A 12737-nucleotide genomic window follows, 5' to 3' on the forward strand; every position below is an offset into this window, starting at 1 on the left:
GGTTCTTATTAAATGTTGGCTTGCATTTCATGATTACTTCTTATGGATGCAGAGATTAGCCTATAAACTCTTTTAAGTCATGGATTATAAATTATCCATTTTTGTATCACTTCTCCACTACAGAACCTAGCACAATTCTATGTATATATAGATATACAGATATAGATATAGATATAGATAGATATATACTCACAATTCCATATATATATATGGAATACATATATATCAGCTTTGTTGAGCTATAACTTACAAAGAATGCAATTCACCCATTTAAAGCATACAGTTCAATGGTTTTAGTATATTCAGAGTTGTTCAGCCATCACCACAATCAATTTTAAAACATTTTTATCACCCCCAAAAGAAATGTCGCACACATTAGCAGTCAATCCCTATTTCCCTCCAAACCCTCAGCCCTAGGTAACTGTTAATCTACCTTCTGTCTCCGAAGATTTGCCTATTCTGGACATTTCATATAAACAGAATCAGAACAATATTTGTCCTTTTGGGTCTGGCTTATTTCATTTAGTGTGTTTTCAAAATTGATCTGTGTTGTAGTATGTACTTCTTTCCTTTTTTATGGCTGAATAATATTCCATGTATGGATGTACCACATTTTGTTTATCCACTCATCAGTTGATGGCTATTTGGGTTGTTTCTACTTTTTAGCTGTTGTGGATAATGCTGCTATGAACATTCTTGTACAAGTTCTTGTGTGGATGTATGTTTTCATTTGTTGTGTTATATACCTAGGAGTGGAGTGGCTAGGTCAGATGGTAACTCTATGCTTAACATTTTGAGGAACTGTCAAGCTGTTTTTTAAAGTGGCTGTAGCATTTTACATTTTCACCCGCAGTGTGCGAGAGTTCCATCTCTCCACTTCCCTGACAACACTTGTTATTATCTATCTTTTTTATTACAGCCATCCTAGTGGGTGTGAAGTGGCAATGCATCATGGTTTTAATAGCATGTCTCTTTTTACCTATTAGATGTTCAATAACTATTTGTTGGGTCAATGATATTTATATGTAGTATGAACAAACAGACCTTTGGACGGCTCGTTTGACTGCCAAGTTTATGAATTAGCTAGAAAAGATGAACACTAGAAAAGAGCTAGAAAAGAGCTCAGTATCATTAGAATTCAACTTTCAAAAGTTACTTTTAGACTGTTTTTTCCACTTAAAAGGTTGCCAGTATTACCTAGGTGATATTATCAAGGTCAGGAAAAATCATGTAGCTTTGCAGGTTTGCACGTATTTTACAGAATAAGCTAAATTACAAGCAAAATTCCAACTTTGATATGGCTCCTACTCAAAACCTACCCCTCAGTGGGGACACCAGGAAAGGTAACTCCTGAATGGGGACATGGGGTTGGGGTGGAGGGGAGGCTTAGAAAAATGCAACTGCTAACATTTCCCTGGGTTGAGTTTTCCTCAGTAAACAGTAGACCCTGGGAAACATAACAGGTTCTGAAAACTTAATTTTGATGACTCTGGACGTCAGAGAAACAGCCAGCTGAATCAGTTCCCTCTTGGGTGGCTGATTATCTCAAGTCATAGGTAATGGTCCAGCTGCTTCTGCTTGGTTCTAGAGAGTTCTGTGTTAGCCAGGACCCATCCATTTAGTCCATCCCTAGGTAGACACTTCTATCTGCAGCCCTGAACACCAGAGTTCCACTAAAGGCCTCAAATTAAAGGCCCGTGATTGGGCTTACAACTTTGTATGGTGTGCAAGGGTATTCAGAGGAGTTGGCGTGGAAGAGGGTCAAAGGTCACAGCCAGTAGATAGTGGCCAGCTTTCTGCATGTATAACATCATCTTGCTTAACAAGCCTCAAACGCATGATTCTGCGGTAGCGTTCTCTGCAACTAGACAAGAGGCCCCCCATCTTTAGAATTTGGAGAGCGGGTGGTGTTTGTTTTCTGCAACCACAATCACCCTTATCTGTCTGAAGATGTTTCCAAAGGCTGACAACAGGCCCCTTTCAGAAGCTCGGTAGGAAAAGTATTAACAGTTGGAAACATGTCAGCTGCCTTATGGAGGAAGCAAAGCCCAGGCCTGGTTTCTCTGGGCTCGGTGATAACTTGGGCCGCCGCAGCCTGGGCGAAGCTGGTGTTTGGAGCCGTGGAGACGGAGCGCGGCTCGGAGGAGGGCCCCTGCTTTTCAGAGTTGAAACAGGAGCCCTCTGAGAGAAAGAGATATTGCATGTGGCTTCCCTGATGCCTCGGAGGGCTACGTGGATGACACAGCATCAGCCGTGCCATCGCGGGGTGGGGACACAGTGGCGGCCCGTTGGGGGCAAGGCAGCCCCCGCTACAGCATCAGCTGTGGAGTGTGGGGAAGGGAAGGTGACAAAAGCCAAGTCAGCGTTGAATTTGTTGGATGGAGAATACGCTCCCGGGGCGGCAGCCCCAGAGCGAGAAGGACCGGCCCTGGGAGAGAAACAGCCCGAAGTTGGGGGCGGGGTGAAGCGCCAGTTCCTTAATCTCCCGCCCCATCGTCGGCTTGTCCCACCTGGATGCAGAGCGAGGACCGCGTGGAGAGGGAACCGCGCGGGTGGGGCTCACCCTCCCGTCTGCCTCTGAGAGCAAGAGGGGCGGCGCCGGGCCAGGCACCCCCGCCCCCCATGGCACCCCCTCCCGGCCTCCGAGGCGCCCCTCTCGCGCTTCCCAGGCATCGCTGCCTTTCCCCGTCCTCCGTTAAAATAGTGAAACAAACCACTGAGCGAAGTGATGGAAAGCCAGGGCCGGGGAGTCGCCCGCAGTGAGGGGCCGGAGGGGAGGGGGCGCGGTGGTCCAAGAGGGTGGCCGGCCGGCGATCGCTGTGCTGGTCGGACGGCGCTCAGCTGCGGCCGCCAAGACCCTTCCCCCGGGGCTGCCCGGCCCTCCCCTGGCTCGGGGCGCCTGCGGAGGGCGTGGGGCAAACCTGGGGCTGCGGTGGGGGTGGGGTGGGGGACTGCACCTCCATCCGTCCCGGGATGGAAACTGCGGTCACCCCGCTAAAATAGGGCCGGGGGCTGCGGTGGGGACCGGCGGGTACCGCGGTCCCCCCCCCACCCCCCAGCCCGAGCGCCGCCGCCGCCGCCGCTCAGTAACACGTCCCCAGGAGACTCGCAGGAACAACACGTGATGTGTCTACTTATCAGGGTGAGAGGGGGAGAGCGAGTCTCCGAGCGTGCGGGCGAGGAAGCGGGGCGGGGGGGCCGAGGCGGGGGCCGGGACGACGGCTGGGGCGCCGGGGTCGCCTGCTCCTCGCCCACCTCCCTCCCTGTGGGAGAAGAGGAGGAGGGGAAGTGACTGCGGAGTTGATGAACTTTGCACATCCAGAAACGCCATTTTGATTCCTTTTCCGGAACAAGTTTGCATCTCTCCTCGTTCTCTCCCCGAAGCCCACCGGTCCCCACTGCATCATGCCTGGGAGCCAAGCGCCCTGCCCGGCCGTAAGTACGCGCCCGAGGTTCCGGCTCGCGGTCCTTGGGTGGCAGCGAGATGTCTGGGGCTGAGCGGGAGCGACCTTTTAAAGAACTTTTGGGGATGGGGAGGGTGAAGTCTGCAGAGCGCGTTGTACTTTTTAAACTCAGCGTTTCCCGGAGCCGAGGACCCGAGCGCCCCACGCCGCGCTACGTGCGCTCGGGGCGGTGGGGCCGGCCTGGGATGAGCTGGGCAGCCCTCTCCCCTCCGGCTGCGCGCCGGGCCGCTCCTCCTCCTCCTCCCCCTCCTCCTCCTCCTCCTCCTCCTCCTCCCCTTCCTCCGCTCCTTTTCCCCTTCCCGAGCTGCCGGCTCTGCCAACCAGCTCCCAGCGCGAGCCGCCGCGGCCGCTGCAGCGCCCCGCCGCCAGGACCTGATGCGCATCCATATTAGCCGTCCGAGCGCAGGAATCCGGCCCGACCCGCGCCGCCGCACCCGCCGCGGGATTTATTTTTAACCAGCACCGCCGGGACTCGGATGGTGCGCGCACCGCCGGCCAGAAACATCTTCCCAGCGCTGCTCTCCATCTTCCGCCCTCTCTCCCCCGACATCCTCCCCCCCATGTGGGAGGGGAAACTTTTCTCCTACATACTTTCGAGTCCCTCTCGGGCCGAGGAGCGCGGAGATGACGGCGCCCGCCCGCCGCCGCAAGGTATCCGGGGGTGCCCGCTCGGGGTGCCCGCCTGGGGTGCTGGCTCGGGGGTGCCCGCCGGGGCCGCGCGGTGGGAGCATCCGCCGCGCCCTGCTCTGCGGACTTTGATCCTCCCGGGCGGACGGCGCCGGCCGGGAGGGGGCCGCGGGCAGCCCAGCGCCCTCGCCGTTCCCGGCTCGTGGCCGGTGGTCACGCCGACCACCGCCCCCGGGTGACTGGGCAGGGGGGGCTCGCGTCCGCGCGTATTGTTCCCTTGCCCTTCCGTTGGCGGTGTACGTGTTTTCGTGGGAGCCATCGGTGTGGAGCGGAGCCTGCATCGCGGGGGCGGGGGGGGGGGGACCTCGGCGCCCGGCGCCGTCACGAGCACAGGAAGGAGGCCGGGAGCATCCGAGGCGGGGCTGGCCGCCGGGGCCCGCTTCGCCGCCCAGCTGTGGAGCGCGCTCGGAAACTTTTGTCCGCTGCCCGCTGGACCAATTTTTTTGCGAGTTGTGGGTCTTCCCTGTCTCCTCCCGTCCCGGCCCGCAGAGCCGAGCAGGGGCGGGGAGGGGGGGCGGCGTCGAGGGGCTGAAGACCCAGTGAGCCCCCAGCCCCCCGCCTCGGCCCGGTCCCCCGCGCCCCCTCCCCGCTCGCGGTCTCTTAGGAAACTGCGACCTTAATGGTTGCTAAGGAGCAGGGGAGGTCCTTCCAGTCGCCAGCCCCCTCCCTGGAAGCGGCGTGTTTTCTGGACGGGGCCGAGGGTCGCGTCGAGGATGTGGGGACTCGCTCCCCGCCGCCCGCGGGGCCCGGGAGGCGCGTGAGTGAGGGGTGCGGCGGCCGAGCCCACTTCTCGGTGGGGTCACTTTTCTTTTCCGGCGGGGTGGGGGGGGCGGGCAGAGGAGGGGCACGGGGACCGGCCGGCGGGCGGGCAGGCGGGTTGACAGGCGCCGCGTGCAGCTCGCGTCCAGCGTCCGCGGTGCATCCGCGATGGGTTATAAAAGAGCAGGAAAGTATTTCTCCTTGCTCAGCAGATTTGCCCTCCCTCGCTCCTTACTGGTTAGAAGATAGAACGTGAGCCCAGATCCGGACGAGCAGTTCACATTCCATTACGAAATTCTACACGGCTTCAGAGCCAGCAGCAGGACACATTCGGGGCACGTTGGAGTTTTTTCGGCTTCTTTTTTGGGGATGGTGGTGGTGGAGAGCGATAGGAAGGTGAATAAAAAATATCACTTTGGGATATGCTGAAAAACCTGTCCGATGGTTTTCACCAGAAGAAAAATTCACCCCGTGCTTGTTTTAGCGTTTAGGTTTAAAAGCCAGTGGAAATAAAGTTTGCCCGTTGGATAGGGATGCTGGAAATAGCGAGGTATTTCTGTCTTGAAGAGGAGACTTGAGGTGATTTGTGCAAAGGCCGAGTTGTTCATGTGCATCCCATATTTTTGAGGTCGTTTTCTTTTAGATAGGCAGTGGTGTGTGCATGCGCGTGAGTGTATTCTGAAATAAATTTAATTGATGTGGAAAGTGGAGAAAAGGGAACTGCAAAGAAAAGAATGGTTTTTGTTTTGTTTGGGGTTTTTTTTTTTTTCTTCTCCCCATGGCCCTTAAAAGCATCCTCTAGGTCTGGTGCCTTTTCGAGTAGGCAGGTATGGGTCTAAGACGTAATGTAACCCGGAAGTCTTAAGTTAGAGGCTGAAGTCTTGGCTGAAACTTCTTTTTTTCTCTCGCTTTCTTTTTTTAAACGTTTAGTTCTCCCTTCAAGAGTCACACAGAACTTTTGAAGGAATGGGTTCAAATTATTCTTCAAGCAATTTATGCAAAGGTGAGCCACTACCCTTTGGAGGGAGCTTCTGGGTACCGCTGATGGATCTTGCTTTGATGTGTTTTGAGCTTTGGTTACACTGATGAATTAAACATTTGAATGGCTTTTATCAAGTTTTAAATGTGTGAAAAAACACCTTCCTTCCCACTCCCCCCCACTTTTACAAAAGAAAGGGAGAGCCCTTTGATTTGGTTATTTGTTTACCTTGTGGTCCATTTTAGGTTGTTAATGAACTTGCACTGTTTTATAATTCTTAAAAATACTGCTAAACAGGTTGCATTTTAGGATGTTTTGTTTTTAAAGAGGATTTGCTGGTTATGTGATACTCTTAAGAAATGCTGCTGACGTGTACTGTTCTATGGCATATCATTCTCTGCGTTTTTCTAGATACCACTTTTTTTCTCATCAGAAATTCAGAGCCTCAGCCCTTATGGCAGACAAGTGTTTGTTGTGTGATGGGGAAGATGGGTCTGACTCAGCTGGCACAGGTGGGACATCCATTCCTAACTATCTGCATCATCTAACAAATGACCTTTTGATGGAAGGGTCTTTTATTTTAGAAGGAGAAAAATAAACCTACCTCGTTTAGTCGGCATGCCATCAACAGTTATTGATTGGTTCCCTGCTGTATGCCGGGCCCTACGTAGTTGCCATTATGTGGCTTGCATTTTTACTCAATTTTGAACTGCTGTGCTGGTCCACTTGCTGAGATCAGTTTGGAAGTTTTTGCTAGCTGTGTTATGCTCAGTTGTTAACATCATTTATTATCTTCAGTGAAGGAAATTTCCTGGTTAATGAAACTAAGAAAAAATTCTACCCTTCTAGGGTTTTATATGGAATAATTAATATAAATTTTAACTCCTACAGAAATTGATTAAACGTGCTCTCTAGAAGTAGTCAGAAGTGAATCCTTTTGATGTTTCTATTCATTATCCTTTTGAAAAGTAGGTGGTGCTTAAAAGGTCATAGGATAAGGGTTGCTAAGCAGCTAAACAGAAGGATGCTAAAATTAACCAAAGCATTTTTGAAAGGGAGTCCTTCCCTGTTTTACATTATTTAACTAGATTTAATTAATTTCTGAATTCTCCATGTCCTTTGACCTAGGAAAGTAGGATGTTAATTTTGTTTTGTTTTTGTTATCACATTTAAATAATCTCTCTTTTGTAAGTGTCTTAATTGAAGTTCATGCTCTCTGACCAACTCTGGTGTCAGATGGCAGCTTGTCTGGGTGGACTTCTTCCCTGCTACCTGTGTGTTCGGGTTAAATCCTCCCAAGGAAATGCGTGTGTAACGTCACCTTATTTCATTTATTAATAACAGATTGTTCAGTTCGTTTTGGAAAACCTACCTAATCCATGAAGTGATGTCTTATTTTGCTCTTTATTAAACAGGTTTGTATTCAAAAGATAGAAATGCAATAGAGTATCAATAGAACGAAGGCAATATAGTCTCCTGATCACAGGACAATGGTCTTCTTCCCCCTTTACTGAGATTAGATTAAGTTTTGATAGGGCTCCTCCTTTTCACTCCACCTCCCCATCTCAGTTTATTTCAGAACACTTCATAATACCTTTTTGAAAATAATTACATTAGGTGTAGAGTATCTTTGGAACCAAGTGTTCGAAAGCAACACTTGAAGGATCTTGGGGTATTTCAGTGAGATAAAAGGGTTGCAATCTAACCGAAGCCATGGTTAGTAACCATCCTTTCTTGGTTGAAAGGCAAGCTCACTCTAACTCAGAAGTTTCCCTTCCTCAAGATTACTTGTGTACATCTGACCTACTGAACAGGCAAAGTTGAGTAATGTTTTTTTTTTGTTTTTTTTTTTAGTAATGTTTTTTATAGCCAAATATAATTAAGAAATTAGATGGGTTTTTTTGGGGTGTGGGGGAAGGAGGCAGGGTAAGTGAGTTTTTTTCCTCTCTTTTAGACTTAGAAAGTGGTTTTTGAGTAGAGATAGCTGTGGCTGTCTTCAAAAAGCAGGGGTCAGCCTGTGATTTCCACGCCCTTGGGGGCCTCCCCATAAATCAGCGGTAAAAGGTGTACCATCTGAAACGCAGAGGCAGGCATACGATGTGCTTTCTGAAATGCATCACTTATTTTTAATTTCCCCTGCTCCCATGGAAGGTAGAATACAGAGAGGAAAACCATCTGCGTTGTTTTCATGATGACCGAGGTGGGAGAGTGAGGAAGATGGGGCGCAAGGGTGACGGACTTTTTCCTTTTCTGTTAGTTGTCCTCTGGGACAGGGTCACCACTGTGCTGGGCTCTGCTTCCCTCGTCACCTTCCCTGGGTGTCCCTGTCCGAGTGTAGCTGGCGTTGGTTGGTGGAGATGGGGGGGTGGTGGTGGGGGGAGCCTGGGAGGAGGGCGCAGGGAGCTCTCCCTTCCAGCTACTGGTGCATCTTGTTTCTGATGGTACTTCGGGCACAGGTGAGCCAGTCTGCCCATCAGTAAAGGTGGCTGCCAGTTAATAGGTGCTTTAGACAAAAGAAGTGGGAGAGGGTGGAGACTGTTTGTTCAGTGTGATTCAAGCAAGCCGTGCTAATAGGACTTGAAAGCCTCTGTAAAGTCCCCGCGCCTGGGTACGGGCTACTCCTGCGGGCCTTTCAGACTCGGGGAGGGCGGGTGGTCCCGATAGGGTGGAGAAAGCCCAGTCAAAAGCCCCACCACATTCTTTGTCAGCCAGCCAGACTGCAGAGAAAAAGTCTCAGTGGGGGTAATTAGATAAAGCTTTTAAATGGCTCTATTTGTTTTTCCCCTGGCTAGCTTGGTATCTCATCTCTTCTACCCCCTCTTTCAGAGACTGCAGGGTAAGATGGCTTTAAGAATGTTGGAGGCTTTTAGTGGTTTCATTACTTGTGAAATTTCATTTTTCATTAGGGCAGACTCTGGACAAAGTTAACTGCACCCTGCTTTTGTGAAGGCCTTGAACAAAGATTCGAATTTGATCCTCAGAGCAGCATGGTGAGGGCTGGGTGGGTGTATTAACCCATTTTCCAGCTGTGCCAACTTCCACCCGGTGGCTGGTAATAAATCAGGCCCAGGACCCAGAACACCCAGCCCCAGCCTCAGTCCAAACAACACCTGCTTTTTCAAGTCAGCTTGGCCTCAGAAGACAGAGCATTAAATATACAGGGCCTGTTTATCTGTGTGTGTGCTTTTTAAATGAGACCAGATCCTTTCACAATAATGCTGTGGTTGAATTTGAAGATGTAAGGCAATTAGAAAAGAAACTTTTTAGCCTTTGCCAGCATTTCTCTTGAGGAACGTGAGTATAGGCACTCTTTTCAGTAGGTTTTATAGGCATTTGTTTTCAGTAGGTTTTCTACCTCGTGGGATCATTGTAAGGATAAAATAAATGTTCCAGAAAGTCAAAATCTATATATGGAAGAAAGTGGTGTATTTTAAGCTCAGGAAGCTTTGTGGGTATCCACTCTGGATTTCCTTTCCAGAATTGTGCACAACTCCAGTACTCAGGCAGAGTTTATGTTTGCTTCGAGCGCCTAGAGACAAACAGGCTAGCAAATTCTTCTTCCTGGAGTTCACTTAGGGATGGATTTTAAGGGAAAGGCAGGTGGTAAGCTTTTGATGCCCCCTTTAAAGCAGTAGTTCTCAGCTTGGTGGTTCCCCGCCCCGGGGGCATCTGGCAAAGTCTGGAGACACGTTTGATTGCCTTGCTGGTGGGGGGGGGAGGGGTGCGACTGGCCTTTAGTGGGTCGAGGCCAGGGGTGCTGCTGCCCATCCCACAATGCACCTGAAGGCCCCACAGCTAAAGGATTATCCAGTCCCAAATGTCAGTAGGTGGAGGGTAAGAAAGCCTGCTTTGAAGGTACAGGAGTCGAGGCCTGTGTCACGTGTGCAAGCAGCCTGGCGTTCTCACTGTACTGCACGTGGCATATTCGGGGATCTGGAATTTCGTAGAGCGAGTAAGCTCTCCTTACAGGCCTGTAAGGTGCTGTGGTTGGCAAGTTCAAGGTTTCACAGAAGACTGGGGGTTGGGGAAAACATTTAAGTGGAGTTACGTATATTTAAAAACCCTGTAGTAAATAAAAGTTCCAGAACTCGTCTGCTTCTAAAACAAACCAGATACACTGGCGCTGGGGAGCTGCTCTGGTAGGTGGCACTTCTTCACTTATTTAGGTAACTAGCTCCGGCGCTGTCATCTGCCACTTCTCCCTCGTGTTTGGAGTTACGTGGAGGGTACCCCCATACCCCCCTATTTTTTTGCTCAGTGTTTGAATTAGCCCTTACTTGCTTGACAGTTAATGTTTTTTGCCCTTGTAGTCTCCCTTGTTTTGTTTTCTTAAGTTTTTGCAAAATTCTTACATAACTCTCCACCCTTTTTTTAAAAAAATTATTAATTAATTATTTATTTATTTATGGCTGTGTTGGGTCTTTGTTGTACGCGCGGGCTTTCTCTAGTTGCGGCGGGCGGGGGCTCCTCTTCATTGCGGTGCACCGGCTTCTCACTGCAGTGGCTTCTCTTGTTGTGGAGCACGGGCTCTAGGTGTGCGGGCTCAGTAGTTGTGGCTCGTGGGCTCTAGAGCGCAGGCTCAGTAGTTGCGGCGCACGGGCTTCGTTGCTCTGGGGCCTGTGGGATCTTCCTGGCCCAGGACTCGAACCCGTGTCCCCTGCATTGGCAGGCGGGTTCTCAACCACTGCGCCCTCTCCACCCTTTTTACAGGGCAGTGATGGGAGCCCTGTCTTCTGTCCGTACGTCTCCTCTTGAGCACGTGGCTGGCAGGCTGTTGCTTTACCAGGGAACGCTGGGGAGGGATCAAGGGAAGAGACGGTGGTGCTTTTATGTTTTGGGGACTTGCGGACCTCAGATGCACGGAAAGGTGGTTGATTGAAAGAAAAATAAAATGTGGTATACAAACATTAAACTGCATTTCCTCGGACCAGACATGCCTAGGACAGTGGCAGGAGCCATCTTTTAGCCACAGGTGCCACTTGCCTGACCCTTGTCCTGGTCCACCCCCCCCCCCCCATCTTACAGGCAGGAGGCGAGGAGGAAGCTTTGGAGCAAGAAGAAAAGGCAGAGAGGGGGATGATTCCAGAATGGTCTGGGCTCCCACTTACCTAAGAGAAATGTTTAACGCTTACAGGCAGCTTTCTTTACATCCTAACCCGAGGACAGACTGTCAGGGTCCCGTTCACGTCCCTCCGGGCTGATGGTGTCAGTGACCTGCTTGGAAGCTGGCTTTGCCAGCCCACGCCTGGTGTAGTAAGAGCTGTGCCTCTGGTGCTTTGCTGCCCTCTCCTCCAACCTGTAAACTGGGCGGTCCCCGCTCCCCCTCTCCATTTACAGCTTTTGGCAGGCTGGGGATCACCTGCAGGTGTGTTGGAGGGAAGTTGCAGGGAAAAAAGTCTCTCCCCCACTTCTAGAAGGTGAGCTGAAACTCACCGTCCACCCAGCCTCCCAGGCCAGTCCCTGACTCTGGTCTCTCTCTCAGCTGCCAGCAGTCACCAGACCCTCCTCGAAACCCCGGTCCAGTCTGACTCTGGTGTTGCCTGCCCCACTGTCCTGACCTAGGCCCTCATCATGTCACAAGCACCTCCCAAGTCAATTTCCTGCTCCCTTTGTCTCCCTCCTCCAGTCTGCCCTCCACTCGGCTTGAACACTATAGCTGCACATGGGGTTTGCCTGCTGCTGAAAAACATCTCATGGCCCCCTGTTGTCTGCAGGAAGAAATCCAAACTCCTCAACTTGGCACACGAGGACCTCCATCGGCAGCTCCCAGACTGTCTTCCTAGTTTTAGCCCTTCTCACTCTCCCTCCAGGCCACTGCCACACGGAAGGAGTTCGTCCTGCTTCTGCTTTTCTGTGGAGTGTTCATTCTGTTTTGTCCCCATCCCCTTCTCCTTGCACACAACATTTCTCAACTCTTCTTTCAAGACCCATCTCAAATACCACCTCTTACAGGGAGAATCAGGCCCTCCATCCAGAATAACCCTTACCCCATCTGGCCGGTCTGTCTGTTGTAATTTACCTGTTGGCATGTTTTCCCCACCTGGAGAATAGCCAGCAACTTCAAATCATATTTTTCCACCTTCTGTACCTAGCTCAAGGGTTGCATAGTTGATGCTTATTCAATAATTGTTGTTGGATCCATTTTCAAATATAAAAAACCCAGAGTTTTTCTGAAGAGGTGCAGGTTATTTTTGGAGAAGAGCACGTATAATTTGGAAGCTAAGTCCTAAATATCAGTACAAATTAAGAGAAGGAAACAGAAGTAAACTATCGTTTTCCAGCAGATCCATCCTGCAGAAATTGGGTGCTAAGTGCACACTGGTGGGAAAGCATTTTGAATTGCAGAAATTGGGTGCTAAGTGCACACTGGTGGGAAAGCATTTTGAATTACAGAAATTTTAAAATAAAAGTTTGCTCAGCTTAATTTACTCAAAATTAAAGAGGAAAAAAAAAGTTGTTAATGCCTGATTGCACTAAAAGCTGTCACACTGGGGCCCTTACTAATTATAACCACTTTTCATGGCTCTTGGTTTGAAGTTTATATTAAATAGGAGAGATGGGCACACAGATCAAAGACCAAAATCATTTCTGAGCTCCAACGTGTGGACCCACTTTCTCTGCTTAGTTAGATTTTTGTTTCATTAGTGGTATGAGTTAATAGGAGTGTTGGTCCGTGTATAATTTAACTTTTCTTTTTTTCTGTAACTCCTTGGATTTAAAATAAAGTGCAACCCAGAAACCTACAGGGTACAGATCTTGCCTTATTTGTGTGTGTGCGCGCAATATATGTATGTACATGATGGAAGTTGATTGTAGATCGTATTTACAGAAAGAATCATTTTCACTGT

The 12737-nt window shown here is 50.0% G+C and overlaps 1 protein-coding gene across 1 annotated transcript in view; it reads left to right on the top strand.

Annotated features, from left to right (window-relative positions):
* The first annotated feature begins 3456 nt into the window (after positions 1–3456).
* Positions 3457–12737, top strand: part of RREB1 (ras responsive element binding protein 1) — a 129177-nt gene continuing 119896 nt past the window's right edge. The window contains 2 exon segments of the mRNA XM_036870593.1: positions 3457–4115; positions 5841–5913. The gene's annotated coding sequence lies outside the window, so the exon portion shown is untranslated.

The sequence above is a fragment of the Balaenoptera musculus genome, chromosome 11 (assembly GCF_009873245.2).
Source record: "Balaenoptera musculus isolate JJ_BM4_2016_0621 chromosome 11, mBalMus1.pri.v3, whole genome shotgun sequence".
Lineage (NCBI taxonomy): Eukaryota > Metazoa > Chordata > Mammalia > Artiodactyla > Balaenopteridae > Balaenoptera > Balaenoptera musculus.